The sequence below is a fragment of the Coregonus lavaretus genome (assembly GCF_964263955.1).
Source record: "Coregonus lavaretus genome assembly, chromosome: 26".
NCBI lineage: Eukaryota > Metazoa > Chordata > Actinopteri > Salmoniformes > Salmonidae > Coregonus > Coregonus lavaretus.
In genome coordinates this window covers 22,287,615-22,313,234 of record NC_140013.1, presented here as the reverse complement: position 1 = coordinate 22,313,234, position 25,620 = coordinate 22,287,615, and the positions used below count along the sequence as shown (strand labels likewise).

The 25,620-nt window shown below is 39.9% G+C and overlaps 1 pseudogene across 1 annotated transcript; it reads left to right on the top strand.

Moving 5' to 3' along the window:
- The first annotated feature begins 1,157 nt into the window (after positions 1–1,157).
- Positions 1,158–22,884, top strand: LOC311101937 (integrin alpha-E-like; annotated as a pseudogene). Its single transcript has 24 exons — positions 1,158–1,185; positions 1,300–1,402; positions 1,534–1,616; positions 1,733–1,806; positions 2,969–3,077; positions 10,639–10,758; positions 10,849–10,970; positions 11,113–11,234; positions 11,322–11,478; positions 11,614–11,749; positions 11,961–12,031; positions 12,259–12,386; positions 17,041–17,056; positions 17,158–17,269; positions 17,375–17,614; positions 17,725–17,864; positions 18,105–18,240; positions 18,602–18,733; positions 18,878–18,973; positions 19,579–19,651; positions 19,761–19,841; positions 19,982–20,123; positions 22,461–22,571; positions 22,840–22,884. The product of its transcript is annotated as an integrin alpha-E-like (transcript).
- The last annotated feature ends 2,736 nt before the right edge of the window (positions 22,885–25,620 follow it).

Sequence of the window (25,620 nt, the reverse complement as noted above, 5' to 3'; positions counted from 1 at the left end):
CCCACTCCACTGAATAGCAGGCTAGTGATTGCTTTGCAATGCTTGCAGTTAGCCACTGATTCCTTCCAAACCACTCATTATTGAATTTACGATTTCCAACTTGTTGTGTAATGTTTATGTCCAATGGCCGATGATACGTTTTATCTATAATTTAACTTCATAATTTCTCTTCATATGACAAAGATTGAAAAGGATTTGCCAGTAGATTGTTGACTTAATTCAAGATTTTGAAAGTATGATGTTGACATGATCAGTCCAATTAAAGCTACTGTACATATAACGTAATTTGATGTCATTTTATTTGTCGCAATGACCTTGAGCCTTCTTGGATGGGCAATTCTAATGTAACTCTATGGCAGCAACCAAGGGGCTTGAATTTTCGATCTCTACCCTTAGATTTGCAGTGACCCCATGAGTGACAGAACACTGAGCCAATCACAGCACAACTAGAGAACATTACCAACCGCTCCGACCCGTATTTTCCTCTGGCTGCCCCACCACCACAGAGAGCACTGAGCTAGGCTGAAACATCTGCATTTTAGAGCTGCCGTACTCAAGAAAGCAAAAAAGAGACCAAGTTTGTATGCGGCTTATTAACTCAATTATTATATTATTATTTTTCTACACTGTTTGCAAACTGGTATGTGACACGTATTAATGCCAAAATAACATGTAAAACAGGCAACAAAAAAAGATTATAGACAAGGGAGAGAGAGCAGTTACAGGAAACAGATCAAAAGATCAATTCATGTTTAAAATGATACCTACAAAAATTGAACTGAAAATACACGCCTACTGTTTCCACTTCGCGCTAAATGCATTATACAGTATGTAATGTATTTGTATTGTAATGATACATTGTATGTAATGTAATGTACTGCATGTTGTGCACTTTCACACAACCCAAGGGTTTACATGACAACAAGGCAAGAGCCACCACCCACCACTACCACCACTATCTGTCTGTCTGACAGTGATGTTGTGATGTCATCACCTCTAGGAAATCTAGCAGTCAGCACTCCAGAATAACGTTATTCATGTGCAGTGTATGGAAGAGCATATATGAGAAGTTGTCAAAAAGTTTGATAGGTTACAAGCAAGTTACGATAAGACTGATCAGTTTATTTTTCCCAGACCTGACATGTTCCACTAGAAACATGATTCGAGGACACATTTTGCTGACTGGTATGTATTATGTGTTATGCTTTTGAGCATTAGGCATTAACTCATTCAATTAATGTAAAGAGTGATAAAAAGTCTGTATCGTAGCTTCAGACCTGACATCTCGTTGCGTTACAGTGATATGCACAGTAGCAGGCTTCAACATTTTCAGAAAACCAGAAAAGTATTTTCAGAACGATGATGAACTATTTGGGCAAACTACTGTTCAGTCCAAAGATGGGTAAGTCACTATGGCATCATCTGTTATCTGTTATGTCAAATTAATTTGTGTTCATGTCATATAGACCTACAATACTGTATTACATCTAGATTATTTTCTCTGTATCCATATTCTCTTATGTAATTCAACAGGGTATTGGTTACATCCCCAAATTCTAGACCCCAAAAAGTATTCAGTTGTGGTCTGGAAAAATGCACTGAAGTCAGTATCTTAGGTGAACTATGCAACTCTTGCTAATCCAAATTTCAGAAGTAGGTTCAGTTATTCTAGTAAATTTCAGTGTCTGTTTTTGTTAATCATATGCTGAATCCAAGTCGACTTGTTTTGTAGCCAATGCAGGTGAAGGACTCCGACCCATCTTGGCAGTAACCAACAGTTTGACTTGGGAGAAGGAGCAGTACATTGTATGTATTCTAAGACAGTAGATTTAATTTGCCATTCACAATAAGTGAAAAGGTCACTCATGAAAGTGTCATGACTTTTTATGACATTTGTCCTTGATTTGTACATGATGACACAGTATATTGGCTTGGCTGTATGACAAATGGTTATAGTAGTACAAGACAACTAAGAGCTGTGTTGTATTTCATTTGTGTGTTAATTGTATGGCAGTAAATCAGATAAGAGTAGAAGCAGAATCGTCGTCTAGTCCAGTGTTTCCCAACTCTGGTCCTCAAGTACCCCCAACAGTGCATATCTTTTGTTGTGGCCCCGGACAAGCGCAACTGATTCTACTTGTCAACTAATCATCAAGCCCTTGACAAGTTGAATCAGGTGTTTTTGTCCAGTGCTACAACAAAAATGTGTGCTGTTGGGGGTACTCAAGGACCGGAGTTGGGAAACACTGCTCTAGTCAATGGTCTCTCAGCAAAGCCACAGCTTCTTCCTCTGTAGGCATCAGACGCTCCTAACCTCTGCCTTTCACATTACTTCACTCTCTCATCATGAAGAATGGGCCCCACTCTTCCCTTAACACTTTTCCAATGTAACTGATTATGTTCTGCTACAGTAAGATTGTTTTAATACATGGACTCACAGAGTAGGACCACATCTCTGGTCTAAAACAATACATAATCGTCTATAAGTCTAGCATAGAAATGCTTCCTCAAACTCTGTTGTTAAAATAATTTATCAACAGAGTTTGATTAATTTGTCTGCTGCAGTTATTAGTCATGTTCTCACCATTGAGTCTCACTGTGGCAACATTCAGACAGACACTTGCATGCACACAGGCATCCACATCAGTTTTTTGAGCACAAGGTGTAGGAAAACAATATACTGCCCTGGTACCATACAGTGTCCTGTCTGAAGATTGAGAAAAAGTCACCGATTTGTTTCCTGTTCCACTTTAGACATCCTATTTTGAATCTTTAAAGAAGGGTGTTTGTCCAGCCAAGTAAATACAGTTCAAATCACCATTATCTTGGGCCCTATGTTCCTCCAGGAACAAAGAGGATTAAGTCAGTAAGCAAGTTATCTTGGACAGGTGATCAGCCTGCAGAAGAACTATCCCGCTAAACATTATGCCATGTGGGCTGATGACTTGCTCTGCTCTCCTCTCATCAGGTCTGCCAACAGGTCAGGAAGCAGAAGAACATAAATGAGGATCTTAATGGAAACTGTACACTCCTGTCTGGCCTTTTGAAGCATGAGGTTTATTATCCTGCCACGCTAGGTAGGAATTCCTATGATATTGAACCAATGGAAACAGCTGTTAAAAAGTTAGATCTCAGATGAAGAGAGGGCAATTTAGACTATGGAAACATATCGTCATATAAAGAGTGTAAAGTTAGTAACGAATTGTTGTGATGAGTTTCTGGTATTGAGAAGTTCAAGATGCAAGAATTTATTTAGACATTCTGTGGAGATTGTATACCAAATATTTATTGGATCACGAGCTCGTGGGTTCATCTAACAAACGGACATAGCTCTGCCCTTTGTCAGTTGAACTGCCCACACTCACAAATCTCACAGCTTTTATACTCTTGGTTATCCTTCCTTTCACATACATCTGGCAACCATCATAGGCACTCCCTTTCTACATTTACATTTACATTTACGTCATTTAGCAGACGCTCTTGTCCAGAGCGACTTACAAATTGGTGCATTCACCTTATAGCCAGTGGGATAACCACTTTACAATGTTATTTTTTTATTTTTTTATATCTTTCTCCATTCTCACTCAATGGTGGACTCCTTTCCCACTTCTTCGGTATAAAAACATGAGAAAATCCTTTGATATCTTCGATTGGTTGTTGTACACCAGTTGCATCTATAAGTGGTATTTTACAAAAACGTCTTCAGCGCCTCTGATATTCATCTTCAGCCGGTTCATAGTTTGTTCGTTTTATTTATTTAAGTTCACACCATGCTAGGCCAAATTATCCCTACTATGCATCAAGACAGCATCTGTATTTATCTCACTAGAAGACAAAACATAACAGTTTAATTGATTTCATTTCTAAACCAATAAATCCATATAAACTCTTGAATCTCTTGAAATTCTTGGAGGTCTATAGCTCTGTGCCTCCACTGAGGTAATCAGCCATAACCCACAGCTCATGAGTATCATTCCTCTGACATCGTCTTCCATCACCTGATAATTGTCATCAACAGTATCCTCATATCTAGATCGTCAGTTTCCTCGTAGCCATCTGTTGCAGTGGTTGACATGATACCTGTTCAATCTCCCCTCTATCTATACCTCCGTTGGTGTAGACTGTGTGACGATGCATGAACCTTCTTCCTTCACTAGTTCTATGATCATACATAGTCCTTCTCCATTTATCACCATCTCTCTGTGGAGTGTGTCCTTCCATCAGCGTACCAATGGTCCCTGCTGCAAAAACACACAGACAAAACAAAACAATTCCCAGCCGAAGCGGTACCATCTTCCTCCTCTGCGTTAGAAAAGTCCTACAATGGTACATATAGATCTAGTAATCTGTCTCTCTTACTTGCCCCTCCATCAAGGTAGCCATCAACACCTATTACTAACCTTCCCACTTGGGTTTTTCCATCTCTGACTTCATTAATCCTTTACCACCACATAGTCTCCAAGTCGCAGAAAATGTCCAAATTCTCCTGGTAGGTCTGGCAGACAAGCCTTCACCTTTTTGAAAGAAAGTCTGCATAACATTGTTAGTTGAAACACAGCATGCTACTTCATCCTTTCTTATTATCAGTCCTGATAAGCCTTTTAGATTAGGAAGTGCACATTCTTGCAACTTGTTGCAGTCCACTCATGTCATAGAAAGGCCTCCTCTAAATACTACCTTATACTACAAATACATTTTCCCCTAAAACATTTAATCTAACCCATAACACATTACTTACTACTGCTCATATTCTTAATATAATTTGCATATTTATCAATAATTCTCATTCGAATAGTACTTTCCCCCATTGGACACGAGTCACAACTTGATACATGCTTTCAAAAACAAAACACCAACATTGTTTATTAAACCCTAATGAAATTAAAATGACAACCTTTGATAATACCTTAACTTACTTCTATCCCGTAAAGTAATCCAAGATTAGTACACTTAACTAGCAACAGGTATCCCTCATTCAGGATATCCTGCCATCAACTAAGATTATAGTCACAGCTCATCTTAAAACAACACTCCTCCATTATCAGAATATAGCAGATGTAGGTAACTATCCTTTCTACGTAGGCTACAAGTAACACCAAACCAAATACTTTGTATTATCCGCTCAAGCATCAGTTGAATTACACTCATAAATACAGATTTTAGTCAGTACCATGGAACCGATGCCTTTTGAAAAGACAATAAGTCCCACAAATAGTCCAACTACAATGGTTTGTAGTCTTAACCTCTGGTACATAATAATGACACAATTACAAGAAAATAGCCTTAAAAAAGTATTTCAAGTGATTCTTTGCAAATCTCTCATGTACTCAAAATGAATAAATTAGCAGTCAACGAGTCAAATCCACATTCATTGATTTGGAAATAGATCTGGCGATTTTAATAAAACTGATTATGTTTCCCTTGCGACATAATGAAATTCCTTTATTACATCGTATTCGCTCCATAATGAGTTTTATTTTGATGGAAACCCTAAATTGGCTTTGTACAATATTATAACTTACGTCTTTAACCACTTTACTCACGGTCAGTTTATTCCGTAAATCTTATCTCGATCACATTATCCAACTACGGTACAAACTTAGAAAACCCCTATTAATTACTTTTCCACCCACGATGTACGTCTACGTTTGGGTGAGCAAGTTAATATATAATTATTATTCAAATTATTATTTTATGAAATCTCTAATAATCACCTACCCATACGTAAAATGGATCATATTTTCACATTTGTCACAAACTCCATATAGACCGTTAGAAACTTCTAGGTACTCACATCAAAGAATACTTTAGTTAGTTTAACAATCCTCACTCAACCCAAATCAGCCTCTCATTCATTCTCCCAGCGGAACCAAACAAATACTGTAATTTCCAAGGACACTGCCATTCCTGTCCCAGAAAACACAGACTTTCCACTACTCTCTAAAATAACATCAAGCTCTATTTACCACTCCTTGATATTCTATGACCTTATTATGTCATATATCGTAACTTCTTATCCAAACTTATATCAAATGATTATACCCATTTTTAGAACTTATTTTGCACCCTTCAGATTCAAATTACCTTCTGCTCTTTGCTCATAAGATAGCCAATTTTGTCCCATTCAATTACTTAATTTTACATTACTTTTACAAAATACTTATTCTAACCATGGATTTGTTGTAATAATTTCGTCACTTCCTGTCTATCTCTTCAAGTTAAATGAAGCTCCGATTTACTCTTAATGGTGACTTAAAAAAAAAAAAAAATATATATATATATATATATATATACCGGTCTACTAAGCTGGCCATTCATTACTGTTATTAGTACATGCAATTATTAATAATTAAATACTTATATTAAAATCTCCATCCTGATATGTATTAAAATGTAGTTTTTTGGTGCTATGATTCAATATGTTACATTTCGTCGGCCCCCTCTCCTGGCCGTTTTGAGTATTTCACCATCTATTTCATTTTATGATGTCCTCCCACATCAAATCAAATCTGATCAAATTTTATTGGTCACATGCGCCGAATACAACAGGTGCAGACATTACAGTGAAATGCTTACTTACAGCCCTTAACCAACAGTGCATTTATTTTTAACAAAAAAATAAAAAATAAAACAACTACAAAAAAAGTGTTGAGAAAAAAAAGAGCAGAAGTAAAATAAAGTGACAGTAGGGAGGCTATATATACAGGGGGGTACCGTTGCAGAGTCAATGTGCGGGGGCACCGGCTAGTTGAGGTAGTTGAGGTAATATGTACATGTGGGTAGAGTTAAAGTGACCATGCATAAATAATTAACAGAGTAGCAGCAGCGTAAAAAGGATGGGGTGGGGGGGCAGTGCAAATAGTCCGGGTAGCCATGATTAGCTGTTCAGGAGTCTTATGGCTTGGGGGTAGAAGCTGTTGAGAAGTCTTTTGGACCTAGACTTGGCACTCCGGTACCGCTTGCCGAGCGGTAGCAGAGAGAACAGTCTATGACTAGGGTGGCTGGAGTCTTTGACAATTTTGAGGGCCTTCCTCTGACACCGCCTGGTATAGAGGTCCTGGATGGCAGGAAGCTTGGCCCCAGTGATGTACTGGGCCGTACGCACTACCCTCTGTAGTGCCTTGCGGTCGGAGGCCAAGCAGTTGCCATACCAGGCGGTGATGCAACCAGTCAGGATGCTCTCGATGGTGCAGCTGTAGCATTTTTTGACGATCTGAGGACCCATGCCAAATCTTTTCAGTCTCCTGAGGGGGAATAGGCTTTGTCGTGCCCTCTTCACGACTGTCTATGTGTGTTTGGACCATGATAGTTCGTTGGTGATGTGGACACCAAGGAACTTGAAGCTCTCAACCTGTTCCACTACAGCCCCGTCGATGAGAATGGGGGCGTGCTCAGTCCTCTTTTTTTTCCTTTAGTCCACAATCATCTCCTTTGTATTGGTCACATTGAGGGAGAGGTTGTTGTCCTGGCACCACACGGCCAGGTCTCTGACCTCCTCCCTATAGGCTGTCTCATCGTTGTCGGTGATCAGGCCTACCACTGTTGTGTCGTCGGCAAACTTAATGATGGTGTTGGAGTCATGCCTGGCCATGCAGTCATGGGTGAACAGAGAGTACAGGAGGGGACTGAGCACGCACCCCTGAGGGGCCCCCGTGTTGAGGATCAGTGTGGCAGATGTGTTGTTACCTACCCTTACCACCTGGGGGCGGCCCGTCAGGAAGTCCAGGATCCAGTTGCAGAGGGAGGTGTTTAGTCCCAGGATCCTTAGCTTAGTGATGAGCTTAGAGGGCACTATGGTGTTGAATGCTGAGCTGTAGTCAATGAATAGCATTCTCACGTAGGTGTTCCTCTTGTCCAGGTGGGAAAGGGCAGTGTGGAGTGCAATAGAGATTGCATCATCTGTGGATCTGTTGGGGCGGTATGCAAATTGGAGTGGGTCTAGGGTTTCTGGGATAATGCTGTTGATGTGAGCCATGACCAGCCTTTCAAAGCACTTCATGGCTACAGACGTCAGTGCTACGGGTCGGTAGTCATTTAGGCAGGTTATCTTAGAGTCCTTGGGCACAGGGACTATGGTGGTCTGCTTGAAACATGTTGGTATTACAGACTCAGTCAGGGACATGTTGAAAATGTCAGTGAAGACACTTGCCAGTTGGTCAGCACATGCTCGGAGTACACGTCCTGGTAATCCGTCTGGCCCTGCGGCCTTGTGAATGTTGACCTGCTTAAAAGTCTTACTCACATCGGCTACGGAGAGCGTGATCACATAGTCATCCGGAACAGCTGGTGCTCTCATGCATGCTTCAGTGTTGCTTGCCTCGAAGCGAGCATAGAAGTGGTTTAGCTCATCTGGTAGGCTTGTGTCACTGGGCAGCTCGCGGCTGTGCTTCCCTTTGTAGTCTGTAATAGTTTTCAAGCCCTGCCACATCCGACGAGCGTCAGAGCCAGTGTAGTACAATTCAATCTTAGTCCTGTATTGACTCTTTGCCTGTTTGATGGTTCGTCGGAGGTCATAGCGGGATTTCTTATAAGCGTCCGGGTTAGAGTCACGTTCCTTGAAAGCGGCAGCTCTACCCTTTAGCTCAGTGCGGATGTTTCCTGTAATCCATGGCTTCTGGTTGGGGTATGTACGTACGGTCACTGTGGTGACGACATCATCGATGCACTTATTGATGAAGCCAGTGACTGATGTGGTGTACTCCTCAATGCTGTCTGAAGAATCCCGGAACATGTTCCAGTCTGTGCTAGCAAAACAGTCCTGTAGCTTAGCATCTGCGTCATCTGACCACTTTTTTATTAACCGAGTCACTGGTGCTTCCTGCTTTAGTTTTTGCTTATAAGCAGGAATCAGGAGGATAGAGTTATGGTCAGATTTGCCAAATGGAGGGCGAGGGAGAGCTTTGTATGCGTCTCTGTGTGTGGAGTAAAGGTGGTCTAGAGTTTTTTTTTCCTCTGGTTGCACATTTAACATGCTGGTAGAAATTAGGTAGAACGGATTTAAGTTTCCCTGCATTAAAGTCCCCGGCCACTAGGAGCGCTGCATCTGGATGAGCGTTTTCCTGTTGATTTATGGCCTTGTACAACTCATTCAGTGCAATCTTAATGCCAGCATTGGTTTGTGGTGGTAAATAGACAGCTATGAAAAATATAGATGAAAACTCTCTTGGTAAATAGTGTGGTCTACAGCTTATAATAAGATACTCTACCTCAGGCGAGCAAAACCTTGAGACTTCCTTAGTATTTGATTTTGTGCACCAGCTGTTGTTTACAAATATACACAGACCGCCACCCCTTGTCTTACCGGAGTCAGCCGTTCTATCCTGCCGATGTAGCGTATAGCCCGCTAGCTGTATGAAATCCATGTCGTCGTTCAGCCACGACTCGGTGAAACATAAGATATTACAGTTTTTAATGTCCCGTTGGTAGGATAACTGTAATCTTAAGTCATCCAATTTATTTTCAAATGACTGAACGTTGGCTAATAGGATTGATGGAAGAGGCAGTTTACTCGCTCGCCGTCGGATCCTTACAAGGTACCCCGATCTACGTCCACGATATCTCCGTCTCTTCCTCACGCGAATGACGGGGATTTGGGCCTTGTCGGGTGTCTGTATGATATCCTTCGCGGCCGCCTCGTTGAAGAAAAAATATTCGTCCAATACGTCCGTAACCTATTTCTCTCTTTACCGATTTACTCCTATGATGATACAACACATCAGAGCTTCATCTATTTTACTCCTATGATGATACAACACATCAGAGCATTATAACTCCCATGATGGTCCAACACATCAGAGCTTCACAACAACACATCATAAATCCATAACCTATTTCTCTTTCTTTACAATGAATTATCATTAAAGGTGTACTACGCCTAATCTCTCTTTATAATGAATAACATCATTAAAGGTGCACTGCGCCTAATCTCTCTCTACTCTGTTGCTTTTACTCCTTACTTCGAACACACCCTATTTTGAATCATAGCACCATGTCATTGTCTAATTTGATATTCCTCCTTACATCCCTTTACATAATTCAAGACCACTCATCGTCCCCCTTTAAAAATATTGAATTTTAAAGGTCCGTTACAGCTAAGCCTTACCACAGATAAGCAGAATTTGACATAATCCAAAAAATGAAAGTCTGCTTACCTGTTAGTCTGGCTGTGAACTGCATCCTGTTCGTTTAGACGCCAATCTGTTATGATGAGTTTCTGGTATTGAGAAGTTCAAGATGCAAGAATTTACTTAGACATTCTGTGGAGATTTTATACCAAGTATTTATTGGATCACGAGCTCGTGGGTTCATCTAACAAATGGACATAGCTCTGCCCTTTGTCCATTGAGTTGAACTGCCCACACACACAAATCTCACAGCTTTTATACTCTTGGTTATCCTTCCTTTCACATACATCTGGCAACCATCATAGGCACTCCCTTTCTCTGTTGTTATTACCCTTTGCCCCAAGTCATTATATCCTGTCCATCAATCATACTACCCTAAATATCAGTAATCTCCTTTGACATAAGGAATGTAGACTCCATGGCCCCAAACCAATTATCTCGTAACTCTACCTCGGTCCTCACGATTCTATGCCCTGACATCATAACATGAATGTCTACCTTTTTTTAATTTAAGTTGTAGATCAAATGGAAAGAAACATCACCATCAATGGCAACAATCACAACAACAACAACAACAACAACAATTACAACCAAAACAACAACAACAACAGTGATGAGGATGATGAGAAGGATGGTGGGGCTACATTTATGACAAATACAGGGAAGTTACTGTATGTGCGTGGTGTTATTTTTTTTATGTACAATTTTGCTGTTTTGTTTCTAGATCCTGGGACTGAGATTGCAATTGTACTTGACGGATCTGGTAGTATTGAAAAGGCTGACTTTGAATGGGCAAAAAAATGCATCTCAACTGTGATGAAAAATGTTTGGGAAAAATGTTTCAATGCAAGTATTGATCAACATTAATGTACACGTCAACAAAATATTTGGCCATACAACTGTGCTTTCTCTAGTATTGGCTTAAAAAAATAAAATATGATCATATTTTATTGTGATAACAAAATAAATATGTTTTTTATTTTTATAGTGTGATTTTGCTATTGTTCAGTATGGATCGAAAATCAGAACTGAACTGTCACTGAATGAGAAAGACTGGCCAACAGCTTTAGAAATGGTCAATAACATTAAACAGATCGAAAACGTATGTAAGTACCATACTATAGGCCCATATTTTTACATCATTTAGATAGAAAATATCATTACATTGTTGAGATTTGTTTAAATTTGTATTTTCAGTGAAAACGTTTTTGTTCCTGAGAATGGGTCCAAAGAGGACTCCAAGAAAATCATGATAGTGGTGTCAGATGGAGCAATATCCCATTGGGATAAGACACATTTGTCAAAAGCAATGAACTTGCTTGAAACAAAAAATATCACCAGATTTGCTATTGGGGTGAGTGTTGTCTTTTGTGAACATTTTATTCATCTTCCTGACTAAAGTAACAGGTTTAATTGATTCAATTAAAAAGTTAACTTATATTCTGGTATATCAAGACATAGATTTTCTCTGTACATTTATGAATCACAGGTTGGTAATGAAACCAAAATAGACGAAATGAAGATGATTAGCGCCAGTGAGAGTAACCTGTTCTTGGTTGGTGACTATAAAGCCTTGGAGGGCATCCTCTCCCAGCTAGAGACCAGTATCATCAAAGGAATCGAAGGTAACACTTTAAAGGCTGTAATCGTCAGTGTAACCTTTACATTGTGTCCCATTATCGTCATATACTGTATGTGTGCAATTTAATGTAGGAGGTCGAGGGTAGCGTAACACTGACAGGTTGTAAGGTGCATTTTACATCCTACCCCATTAGAAATCTTATTTCTGAATCACTTTATAACAATATGTTTGTGTCACTCTGATTTATAAACCAGGAATCAAGCAGGGGGATGGCTTTCAATTTCAACTCGCCGAGGCTGGATTCAGCAATCACATTGCACTTGATGTAAGTTGTTTGTTTTTCAACTTTGTTTTTTACACACTGGTTTTCTAGTTGGTCTGCAGTCTGGGGTGCCATGATCCAACTTGTAATCTTCCTATTAGCTGGAGACCGTGACCATATCTGAGGTGCAGTTTGAGGATCATAATAGTATCTCTATCCACTTGCCTCAGATTTGTCTCTATTCTTTTATTGGCTTCTGGCTAGTAACATCCATTCCCTCCTCTTCCTGGGGGTCCCTACTGTTTGGTGCTGTGGGGGCCAATGACTGGAGTGGAGGAGTGATCTTAAAACACCCCAAGGAGAATAAGGTTACCTTCTTAAAATGGGTCATCCTCAGAGCCAAGGTTCTCCTACTTAGGTAAACTATGGGACATGTAATCTCGGTTATCCAGAAGTTAAATTCTCGCAGTGTTTAATCTGTTTCAAGAGAGATTATGGGACATGCAGTTTCACACACAGACAACGTTTTCGATGGTTTTTGTTTTGTATTGCTCATCCTCATCACGACGCCATAACTGAAGGTCAGAGCTGCCAACTCTCACGCATTGGCCATGAGACACACGCATTTGCCCCTCTTCTCATGGCACACCTCTTATATCTCACGCATAGAAAAGTACTGCTTTTATTTTTCTAATTAGTCAATTATATAGTCAGCGTGTTAAGTTTTTAACTGTGCTCCAAATCGTTTAGAAATCGGAGCATCTGCGCCTGTAATTTAACATCACGAGCAGAACCTCTATCATTGTCCTGTCTTGCCACAGCACTGTGAACCGCCGCACATTGAAGCATATGATTGGTCTAGTTATGTAAGGGATCAGGGGGATTGGATGAATGTTTTAAAGAAAGGTTAGAGTGGAGCTGAATGGAGAGAGAGGACATTCTCCGCTGAGTTTATAAAACTGTAAAATGTGCAGCACGGTAGCGCTGTTTTATGTATAATGTTGTCAACAAAATTAGGTTGCTGTTACTCCCGTCCCTATTGCAGACTTAATCCCCACTTGCATTAGTCCCCTTGTTTGGTGATTGGCCTTTAGGCTGTGACAATGAAAAGGCAGCAGACCAACCTACAGTATGTTTTAGCAGGGAAGTTTGGTAGGGTGACATGATTTGCAACTATGAAAATCACTTTGACAAACAGATTTTGAACCCAAAAGTGTAAGTTTGATTCTACACTAAAAAGAAAAGGTTCCTGGAGTATCCTTTAGGGGTTCTTCAAATTGGAACTGTGGGGGATCCCCTATAAATTCTTAAAAGAACCCTTTAAAATGTTTGAACTACCCCCCCCTCCCCTATTATTATGTACACTCTAAAAATGTATGTACATCCCTAATTATTTTGTGTACATAATAATTTGGTTAGAGTATTGGGGCAGATTTATGTAATCTTGTCTTCAATAGATTTTATTATCTATTTACTTTATTTCGTCTGATCAGTGGAACAATACTCATTCTTAACAATGGGCTAAAATATAGGGTAATTACTGTGCTTGTCAGCAAGAACACTACTGATATTCCCCACACTTATTTTATTATTCCACTTCTTCCCAATTTTGCCAGTGTAATCACATATTTGAAATCTGATATGCCTACTTGTGTCTTTTGAAATTGTGTTATATGAGGCTATGTATTTTTGCAGCCATTCATGGACAGTTTTGAATAAGCATTGGATATTGAATGCTCCAGGAATCAAATATAATTTATGACATTTTAGTATTGTGCACATGCTAGGCAGAAATGGTAGGGGGACTCTCAACTCATAATAGCATACTTTTTTGTCTACGTAAGATGATGGCAAGGATGTTCAACTAGTAGGCATAAACTACTTGAATATTGATATTCATTAGATTTTTCTGGAAGGTTGCGTGATTTTGCGAAATTAGCCCAATTTTAAAGAAAGAGTTCACCCAAATGACAAAATACAAAATGTTTGTGTCCTTACCTTGAAAGCAGTCTATGGACAAGGAGACTGCAATCTATGATTTAGTTACCCACTGCCATCAACCATTAATATTAAAATGTCCTGTGCAGAGCCTTGGTGTAGTGGTAACACTCCCCAGCACCTTAAATGACATTTTGGGAAAAAAGGCAAACTCAGCTCCATCATTCATTGAATCAGATGGCCCATTCATCACATTTACATTACATTTATGTAATTTAGCAGACGCTCTTATCCAGAGCGACTTACAAATTGGTGCATTCACCTTATAGCCAGTGGGATAACCACTTTACAATATTTTTTATTTTTATTTATTTTCTTTGGGGTGGGGTAAGGGGGGGTAGAAGGATTACTTTATCCTATCCCAGGTATTCCTTAAAGAGGTGGGGTTTCAAATGTCTCCGGAAGGTGGTGAGTGACTCCGCTGTCCTGGCGTCGTGAGGGAGCTTGTTCCACCATTGGGGTGCCAGAGCAGCGAACAGTTTTGACTGGGCTGAGCGGGAACTGTGCTTCCGCAGAGGTAGGGGGGCCAGCAGGCCAGAGGTGGATGAACGCAATGCCCTCGTTTGGGTGTAGGGAATGATCAGAGCCTGAAGGTACGGAGGTGCCGTTCCCCTCACAGCTCCGTAGGCAAGCACCATGGTCTTGTAGCAGATGTGAGCTTCAACTGGAAGCCAGTGGAGTGTGCGGAGGAGCGGGGTGACGTGAGAGAACTTGGGAACTTAATAATTTTTTCATTGGCAAACTTAGGCATGACATGCCAGCAACAATTGCTGACACTACACATCCAAGTATATCTGACCAAATTATGAAAGACAAGCATTGTAATTTTGAATTCCGTAAAGTGAGTGTGGAAGAGGTGAAATAATTATTGTTGTCTATTAACAATGACAAGCCAACGGGTCTGACAACTTGGATGGAAAAGTACTGAGGATAATAGCGGTTGATATTGCCACTCCTATTTGCCATATTTTCAATTTAAGCCTACTAGAATGTCTGTGCCCCAAGGCTTGGAGAGAAGCAAAAGTCATTCCGCTACCTAAGAATAGTAAAGCCACCTTTACTGGCTGAAATAGATGACCAATTAGCCTGTTACCAACCCTCAGTAAACTATTGGAAAAAATGGTGTTTGACCAGATACAATGCTATTTTACAGTAAACAAATTGACAACAAACTTTCAGCATGCTTATAGAGAAGGACATTCAACAAGCACAGCACTTACACAAATTACTGATGATTGGCTGAGAGAAATTGATAAAAAGATTGTGGGGGCTGTTTTGTTAGACTTCAGTGTGGCTTTTGACATTATCGATCATAGTCTGCTGCTGGAAAAACGTATGTGTTATGGCTTTACACCCCTTGCTATAATGTGGATAAAGAGTTACTTGTCTAACAGAACACAGAGGGTGTTCTTTAATGGAAGCCTCTCAAACTTAATCCAGGTAGAATCAGGAATTCCCCAGGGCAGCTGTTTAGGCCCCTTACTTTTTTCCATCTTTACTAACGATATGCCACTGGCTTTGAGTAAAGCCAGTATGTCTATGTATGTGGATGACTCAACACTATACACGTCAGCTGCTGCAGCAACTGAAATAACTGCAACACTTAACAAAGAGTTGCAGTTAGTTTCGGAATGGGTGGCAAGGAATAAGTTAGTCCTAAATATTTCCAAAACTAAAAGCATTATATTTGGGTCAAATCATTCAATAAACCCTAAACCTCAACTACATCTCATAATGAATAATGTGGAAATTGAGCAAGTTGAGGTGACTAAACTGCTTGGAGTAACCCTGGATTGTAAACTGTCTTGGTCAAAACATATTGATACAACAGTAGCTAAAATGGGGAGAAGTATGTCCATAATTATGCACTGCTCTGCCTTCTTAACAACACTATCAACAAGGCAGGTCCTACAGGCCCTAGTTTTGTTGCACATAGACTACTGTTCAGTAGTGTGGTCAGCTGCCACAAGGAGGGACTTGGGAAAATTGCAGTTGGCTCAGAACATGGCAGCACGGCTGGCCCTTAAAAGTACACGGAGAGCTAACATTAATGACATGCATGTTAGTCTCTCCTGGCTTAGAGTGGAAGAGAGATTGACTTCATCACTGCTTGTTTTTTTAAGAGGTGTTGACAAGCTGAATGTACCGAGCTGTCTGTTTGGAATGCTTGGACACCCATGCATACCCCACGAAACATGCCACCAGAGGTCTCTTCACAGTCCCCAAGTCCAGATCAGACTACGGGAAACGCACAGTACTACATAGAGCCATGACTACATGGAACTCTATTCCACATCATGTAACTCAGTCAAGCAGTAAAATCAGATTTAAAAAACAGATAAAACTCCACTTTATGGAACAGCGCGGACTGTGAAGAGACACACAGGCACACACACAGCATTCACAAACACATGCTAACACACGCACTCTACACACACACATCTTAATATTGTTATTTTGCTGTATTATTGATTTTGTATTGTAAATATGTTATGGTAGAGTAGTGTGTAATAATATGTTGTGTTATGTATTATTCTATTTTATGTCAATTGTGATTGGACCCCAGGAAAAGTAGCTGCTGCCTTGGCAGCCGCTAATGGGGATCCGTAATAAATACAAATACAATACAATACCTGTCGCATACAACTTTCCACCTGAGAACAGGAATCAGTCCCTGCTTCCAACCTTTCCACTGTTTCTAGCACTTGCCTATCTCCCTATCTAATTTCATTACTGTCTGAATATAGTGTCAAACCACCTAAAATATATTAGAATATTTTAAATGTAATCCCCCCAAGATTTCAATGTAACAAAGTCGTCGAATTTTGAGTGTTCATTTAATGTTCAAAGCATCCTGAATACACCTGACCTGTGGTTTATATATTTTAATTTTCTACCATGGTCATAGGCCTAAGCCATGTCAAAATTCATAGAATTGCAGGAAATTATCTTTAAAACCGTCGGGGGGGGGAGGTTCAAGTCTTCAATGCAACTTCACACAAATTGCAGGAAATACTACCGGGTGACCAGGTAGGTCTATGTGTATAACCAATATATTGTGATATCCATCTAAGAAATAAACTTGGACAGGTACTGTATCCATCTTTGGTTCCACTGTTAGAGTACAGAACCTGATGCTTACTGCCATCTTGTGGAGGTTACAAATAATATCCCAAATCTCCACTCTGCAGGGGCTCTTATTTTGGATCTGTGCTGTGTGCTCTGGACTTTAACGGGGACACTAAAACAGACTATCTGCTTGTAGGAGTACCGTACTTCCACCAGAGAGGAGAGGAGGGCAGAGTGATCATCTTCAAGCTAAACCAGATCAGTAGAGATGCACTCATAAAATTGCATTTCAGTACTCATAACTGTACTTTTCTGATGGTTGTGAGGGTTCTGTCCCAGGGTAAGTTTGATAAGGAGTCATGGGAGTGGCAGGGGCTGGACAGCTACGTATTTGCCAGATTTGGTTCGGCCATCTCTTCTTTTGGGGACCTGGATGGGAACGGATACAACGACGTGGCAGTTGGAGCTCCTCTGGAGGAAGATGAGATATGTGGCTGTTCTGGAAGCATCTATATCTATAACGGAATCCAAGAAGGACTTGCTGACATAGAGCCTCTTGCAATTATCCTAATGCCTGCAGTGAAAGGACTTTATACAGAACCCAAATATAACATCACACATAGCGTTTTCATGAATTAACATGCGGTTATTGATTATGACAAGTGTTCATGACTTGTTCTTACTTCTAGAGAATTAAAGCTGCAGAATTTGAGATGAAACTCCGCCCCTTTGGCCAGTCTGTGAGTGCCTTCTCTGACAAAAAAGGTGCTGACAGGAAGAGACAGCTTTACATCAGTGTCGGGAGCCAAGGCACTGTCACTGTCCTGAAGTGAGTATAGACAGCAGGAATGTATGTACAGGAAGCCCTGTACTGTATATGTCCACCACAGATGTGTTTACTGTTCCATTTAGTAGAATGCTCTTAGAAAAAAAGGTGCTACCTAGAACCGCAAAGGGTTCCTCGGCTGTCCCTGTATGAATCGCTTTACGGTTCTAGGTAGCAGCTTGTTTAAAGAGTGTATGCACTGTCCATTTACTGAATAATCTCAAAACTCTGAATTTCTACCAGAACAATACCTGTCATCGTGTTTAAACCCAAGCTGACCATGAAGCCCAACACCATCCCCACATCCGCGCAGACAAACACAAAAACCAAGATGGAGCAGGTCACCCTGGCCATCTGCTTCCAAACACAAAAGGGGGGAGTATTTCTGTCTGTAATAAAACCCTTTTGTGGGGAAAAACTCATTCTGATTGGCTGGGCCTGGCTCCCCAGTGGGTCGGCCTGGTTCCCAAGTGGGTGGACCTATGCCCTCCCAGGCCCACCCATGGCTGCACCCCTGCCCAGTCATGTGAAATCCATAGATTAGGGCCTAATGCATTTTTCAATTGATTGGTTTCCTTATATGAACTGTAACTCAGCAAAATCTTTGAAATTGTTGCATGTTGCGTTTATATATTTGTTCAGTATACAAACACTTATTTTTAACAAGGTGGAAATACTTAGTCATTGATTTCATACCCAAACAGATTATTTATTGTCCTTTTTATCCTGTCATTTGCAAGGATATGGTCATAATCGGATCGAGACAGAACTTGATGATTGACTTCAATCTGACCAACATTGGGGATAGTGCCTACATGACAACACTTGTTCTGGCATACCCCAACATGCTTCTTTTTAACAAGTTCACAATGGTAATTTATCCTGAGTGAAACAAAAATATATTTGTTGAGTCCTGAGAACAAGATATGAGGTTGGAAATATTAGGTCAGCTTTGTTGCATTGACTGACAAAGGAGTCAGCAACTGACTGACTATTGTTCTGTTCATCATTCACAGAAAATGGAAAGGTCTGTTTGTGAGAACAAAGTTAAAGAGAATATTTCTTATTTGAAGTGTCGTCTCTTACATCCAGTCTTCAAGAAAAATACCCAGGTACAGATACCCACCATGACTTAAATAATACAGCCTAGTGGCATTACTCAAGCCAAATGTCTCCCATCAAAATTGAAATGTCCTTTTTCTCAGACCTGTCAACATGTTTCTTTTTTGTTTTGATACCTGATATTACGTCTTTTATACAGGATTAGTTCATGTTTGAAATATTGTGAGCTGCATAGTATTTGGAGGATGAGGACATTCCATATATTTATTTCTGTCACTGGTGGGTGCCAGAAGGTATGCGTGCCAAGATAGCTGGGAGGCCACTGGTGCTAATCTTAGGAGGAGTACGTGATGGAATATCCTGACTAGGGTGCAACACGATACCATATAGGGTGATCATATTCTGGTGAGGAGTGACACTCAATAATGGTTGACAACTGTTGGATGGAATTAGCTCGGAAAGCATTATATAAACTAAGAGATTTCCTTTGTTCAGTGAGTTCAGATAGCAATGGGCCACCCACGTGCCGTTTGCTATGTGAACCCGGTACTGCAATATTAAATACTTTGAATCAACTCTCCATGTAAGTGTTTAAGTATCTTCTTGCGTACTTAATTACTTGATGCCAGAGAAACTCATCATTACAATACCCTAGGTCAATTTCTCCATCTCCTGGCAGCTTGTGAACAATAAATCAGAGATGCTGAGATCACAGCAAACCTAACATGGTTTGATTCCATACTTCTTAAAAGATCTTCGGTTGAGTAAAAATGTATCATTTTACTATTTTATTTTAATGAAGTTGTCAAAATGTATCCTTCCTATCGTTGTTTTTAGTGAGAATGATGGCACCCAGGTTTTGGATTTTAAGACGTACCACTTTGGAATAAAGAATGCTTTAAAGGTCCAACTGACTGGGTAAATTAAGACTGAAATATAGTAAGAGAGGGATGATTTCAAGGCAGATAATATCTTTGTAGAGCCTACTTAATGCTGTTTTCAATTCCATTCAATCCAATTCAATCCAACTTTATTTTCTGCTACCTTATTGTTTACAGGGAGGTTTGCATCTTTCTACAAATCTTTTCTTCCTTTCAGCTTCACGGTGAGAACAAACACAACGCAACTATATACAATAAAGTTACTATAACAGTGCAGGCGCATCACACCAAAATGACAATCAAGAGTACTACACCTAAGGTATGTTAAAAACATCCAAACATTTCTATTTTTGTAATATTTGGTACCCAGTGTTCGGTCCCTGACATAATAATTTGGTTTGGATTACAGGAGAGATGTGTGGTCCCTGCAAATGCAGAAGTAAAAGTGAGTTCCATCCTTTCTCATTACACCTATAATATGAAATTATTCATGAAATCAACATATTATATAACATATTTGTCTTAATATTTCAGCAAAAATTACATTTAAGAAATATATTAGCCAAAGAAATGTATACTATATATACAAATGTATGTGGACACCCCTTCAAATTCAGCTATTTTAGCCACACCTGTTTCTGACAGGTGCTTAAAATCGAGCACACAGCCATGCAATCTCCATAGACAAACATTGGCAGTAAAATGGCCTTAATGAAGAGCTCAGTGACTTTCAATGTGGCACTGTCATAGGATGCCACCTTTCCAACAAGTCAGTTCATCACATTTCTGCCCTGCTAGAGCTGCCTCGGTCAACTGTAAGTGCTGTTATTGTGAAGTGGAAACATCTAGAACAACAAAGGCTCAGCCACAAAGTGGTAGGCCACACAAGCTCACAGAACGAGACCTCCGAGTGCCGAAGCGCGTAGAGCGTAAAAATAGTTTGTCCTCGGTTGCAACGCTCACTACCGAGTTCCAAACTGCCTCTGGAAGCAACGTCAGCACAACAACTGTTCGTCAGGAGCTTCATGAAATGAGTTTCCATGGCTGAGCAGTCGCACACAAGCCTAAGATCACCATGAGCAATGCCAAGCGTCGGCTGGAGTGATGTAAAAATCTACGCCATTGGACTCTGGAGCAGTGGAAACGCATTCTCTGGAGTGATGAATCACGCTTCACCATCTGGTAGTCCGACGGATTAATCTGGATTTGGCGGATGCCAGGAGAACGCTACCTGCCCCAATGCATAGTGCCAACTGTAAAGTTTGGTGGAAGACGAATAACGGTCTGGGGCTGTTTTCATGGTTCGGGCTAGGCCTCTTAGTTCCAGTGAAGGGAAATCTTAATGCTACAGCATACAATGACATTCTAGACGATTCTGTGCTTCCAACTTTGTGGCAACAGTTTGTGGAAGGTCCTTTCCCATTTCAGCATGACAATTCCCCCGTGCACAAAACGAGGTCCATACAGAAATGGTTTGTCGAGATCGGTGTGGAAGAACTTGACTGGCCTGCTCAGAACCCTGACCTCAACCCCATCCAACACCTTTGGGATGAATTCGAACGCCGACTGCGAGCCAGGCCTAATCGCCCAACATCAGTGCCTGACCTCCCAAATGCTCGTGGCTGAATGGAAGCAAGTCCCCGCAGCAATGTTCCAACATCTAGTGGAAAGCCTTCCCAGAAGAGTGGAGGCTGTTAGAGCAGCAAAGGGGGGACCAACTCCATATTAATGCCCATGATTCTGGAATGAGATGTTCGACAAGCAGGTGTCCACATACTTTTGGTAATGTATTGTATATCTACAATGGTTAAATGTAATTATTTTGACATAATGAGAGCATGTTGCCTTTTGAGTAGTAAATATGTGTTATTCCTCTAGGCCTTCGGAGAGTATCTCATTCAGTGTGCAGTCATAGATTTACATTTACATTTCAGTCATTTAGCAGACGCTCTTATCCAGAGCGACTTACAGTTAGTGATTACATTTTTTTTTTTTTTTTTTTTTTTTTTTTTATATACTGGCCCCCCGTGGGAATCGAACCCACAACACTGGCGTTGCAAACGCCATGCTCTATCAACTGAGCTACATCCCTGCCGGCCATTCCCTCCCCTACCCTGGACGACGCTGGGCCAATTGTGCACCGCCCATGAGTCTCCCGGTCGCGGCCGGCTGCGACAGAGCCTGGATTCGAACCAGGATCTCTAGTGGCACAGTTAGCATTGCGATGCAGTGCCTTAGACCACTGCGCCACTCAATGATGTACAGGAAATCACAGTTGAGGCTGAAGCTTCAATCAGAGAAGTTCAGGTTGGTAGATACACTTTTATTGACTTCCTCTGTAATATAGAAGTGAAGATCCTTGCCCATTTTATGATTTTTATGTCCCAAAATGCTTTGTTGTGACCATCCATCATCAATCATTACAGGGTAAATCAGAAGATTACAGCTAAAGCCACTCGTGGATTTGATGAAGACAGATTCGAAGCACTGGAATTGAGATGGATGGAATTGGTGGGTTAAACGTTCATTAATAGAGATGTCCGATTTAAATAATAGAATAGATAGTTCCAAAAATTATATTTATTCATTTACCTACATTATTGGAAAAGTTTAACTATCTTGCTCTGTCTGCTCTGTTTGTGGTTCTGCTTCTTAGGTGGAGGTGATGATAATCAAATTGTCAGTGGAGAAATCATTGCCCGCCATCATCGGAGGCTCCATTGGAGGCTTTCTTTTCCTAGCCATAATCATTGTCATACTCGTTAAGGTAATAATGAGTGTTTTGGATATTTTTGTACATCAAACACATTCGCAACTACTTTACCTGGGCTTGATTGAGCTTGCATGTGGCAATGGAACCAATAGAATAGTCGTAGAAGTGCCAACCCTGCCAATCTGGCACTCAAGACAGGCTAAATCAAACACAATAAATATTTGAAAGATTTCAAGTTCTGACTGCAATGTGTGTACAGTACATTAATTTGGTTAAAGTATCAAGGCATCACTGTTCTAATTTTTCCTTTTTGAATTTGCAGTGTGGCTTTTTCAAACAATTCCATCAAGAGGATAACACCTCTTAGTTGCTGAGTGATGCTCTGTCACTGGTAAGATTAGTGCTAAATGCTAAATTAGCCTTTTGAAAGCTGGAGCCTTGTGTAATTTGGGGGGATTTTACCATAAATTAACATTTCAACTGCAAGCTGGATCTGCATGGTGTTCCACTGAACTTTAGCCATAGCAGCCAAAATGCCCTTAAGGAATTAGCATTTTTGACTGATTTAATGAGAACTTTGAAATATGAAAAAGCTATGTGATCCAAGAGATGCTTTGTTTTTAGTATTTTTTTCAATATTCTTTTGTATTTTTTTTTTGTATTGTACATTTCTACATATTCAAGATAATTGACTTATAGATTACTGTGATGACTGTGTTTAAAAATATTTTATATTGTAAGGTTTCATAAAATATTACTCATTTAAAATATAGCACACTTTTAAAATTTTAAGAAAAAATAAGAAACCTGCACGCTGCTCTTGCTAGTATCACTGCTGTAAAATCACAATGAGGACATCGACCTGGTTTTCATAAATAATTGGGTATAGTGCAAGAAAAAACGTCAGAGTAATCTGAAGTGGTGGCATTAATTTAATGTTCACATTTACAACAAAAAATGCATGGGCATTTCATCATTAAGACCTTTTGGGGATAATGTCTGGAGTATTATTTATATCATCTCCCCTGTCTGATATCTTGACTTTCTCTATGCCACAAAATCTAAAGGTAGAAATGTCATGTTTTTGGTCATTATAATGTATTGCAACTGGATAATCCCTGTCGTTTCTCCTGATTGAACTTTTATGTTCACTAATTCTCTGTTTGAGAGAACGAGATGTTTTACCTACATGCCCACATGGACATTTAATCATGTAGATAACATGGGTGGTAGAGCACGTAATAATGTCATTGATTTGGAACCGTTTTCCTGTATGTGGGTGGCAGAAATATTCACACTTCATCATATTGTTGCACTTAGCGCAATTTCTGCATACCATTCGGAAGAGAGCCTGGCTCATTTTATTTTGTGGATGGCAGTTGGCATGGACCAATTTGTCGCGTAAATTGCGATCTCTCTCCTATATACAATAAGTGGTGGTTTCTTAAATTAAACTGGCATAGCTGGGTCCGATTATAAAACATGCCAGTGTTTCTTGACAGCATCTCCCACTTTGCGCGAATTCATAGTGTATGTGATAGTGGAGGTGATATAAATAATACTCTGAGCAAAAGAGAATGTTTTTGGATTTTCACCCTCCAGACATTATTCCCAAAAGGTTTTAATGATGAAATGCACATGCATGTTATGTTGTAAATGTAAACATTAATTAATGCCACCACTTCAGATAACTCTGACGTTTTTTCTTGCACTGTACCCAATGATTTATGAAAACTTACTTGATAGGTCGATGTCCTCATTGTGGTTTTACAGACTTGTTTTATGTACACACTTTATTAGAATACTTATGAAATGCACATTGTTATATTTGGAACACTTGCTTATTTCCACTCGACTCCAACCCCATTCGATCCATTGAACGGATGTGGGTGGAGCAATGTCTATATAAGGGTGCAAATTATAAACACTCACAAAAGCGATGACGACGGCCTTGAGGCCAATACGTAATATCTTAATAAAGAGAAACGATACTAGCAAAAGCAGTGTGCGGGTTTCTTCTTTTTTCTCATCTTATTCAACTGTTACCATGCACCTGAAACAAAGATAGCTCAGATGTGCAAGTGTCTTTTGAATTTTGTATTATTAGAACTTTGAAATATGACAAAGCCACGTGATTCATGAGCCACTTTGTTTAGAATTTGTTAATTATTTTGTTACTTATTGTATATTTCTACATATGGAGATAATTGACTTACGCTGTAAGGTTTACTATAAAATATTACTCATATGTCTACTGTACATTTATGTTGACATAGGTGTGAATTGCCTCAGCGTTTTTATTTTAAAATGTTTGCTCCAAAGAACTAAATACAGATTCAATTTTTTAAAAGAATCTGGAAAGTGAAACATGATTTTCCTCTTATAAATCTCAACATGCTTTGTAAAAATGTAAAATAAAGTCTGATCTGCTGCTAAAGTGTATTTTTTCTTTTGAGACTGATAAGTGAGAACATAGAGGGTGGTTAGTTAGAGCAAGCCTTTTCTTCAATATATTCAAAACGGAAATAACCTACCGGACATGAGACCTGTGACCTTGTGGTGAAGTGAAGTGAAGTGAAATACTTACTTCAAACTTTTGACACCTTGCAAACTGTTGGTTGACAGCTTTGACATATTTGCCTCAGATTGAAAACCACACATAGGCCTACTGTTCTGACACATATTTCCCCTCCATGTCATCCTAAAACCAACAACAAAAGCATCCATGCGTTTCAGAACGTTGGTCTCATGCAAAAGCGGAAATCATTTACATTCCAGTGTGTACTGGTGTTTTGTACAGAACATCATAGGCTGTGGAGAAATGTTGCAACAACTTGCACCTGTGAACCTCTACATCATGTGACTTCTTCTAAGTCTGCCACGCATTTCTTGTAAATCATGCTGCTCTACAACTGGTTGTCAACGGAATGCTTTTTTTTTGTTTCTATGTGCACAAGCTGTCTCTTCAGAAGATTTAAAAGCCATGCCCCTTGAAACTCATTTGCTGAATTGATATATGACCTAAGGAAATGATGTCATCATTACGTTGTTTTTAATATAAAAGCTGATGGGTAGAGACAAGATTTGAATTTGATTCCAGATT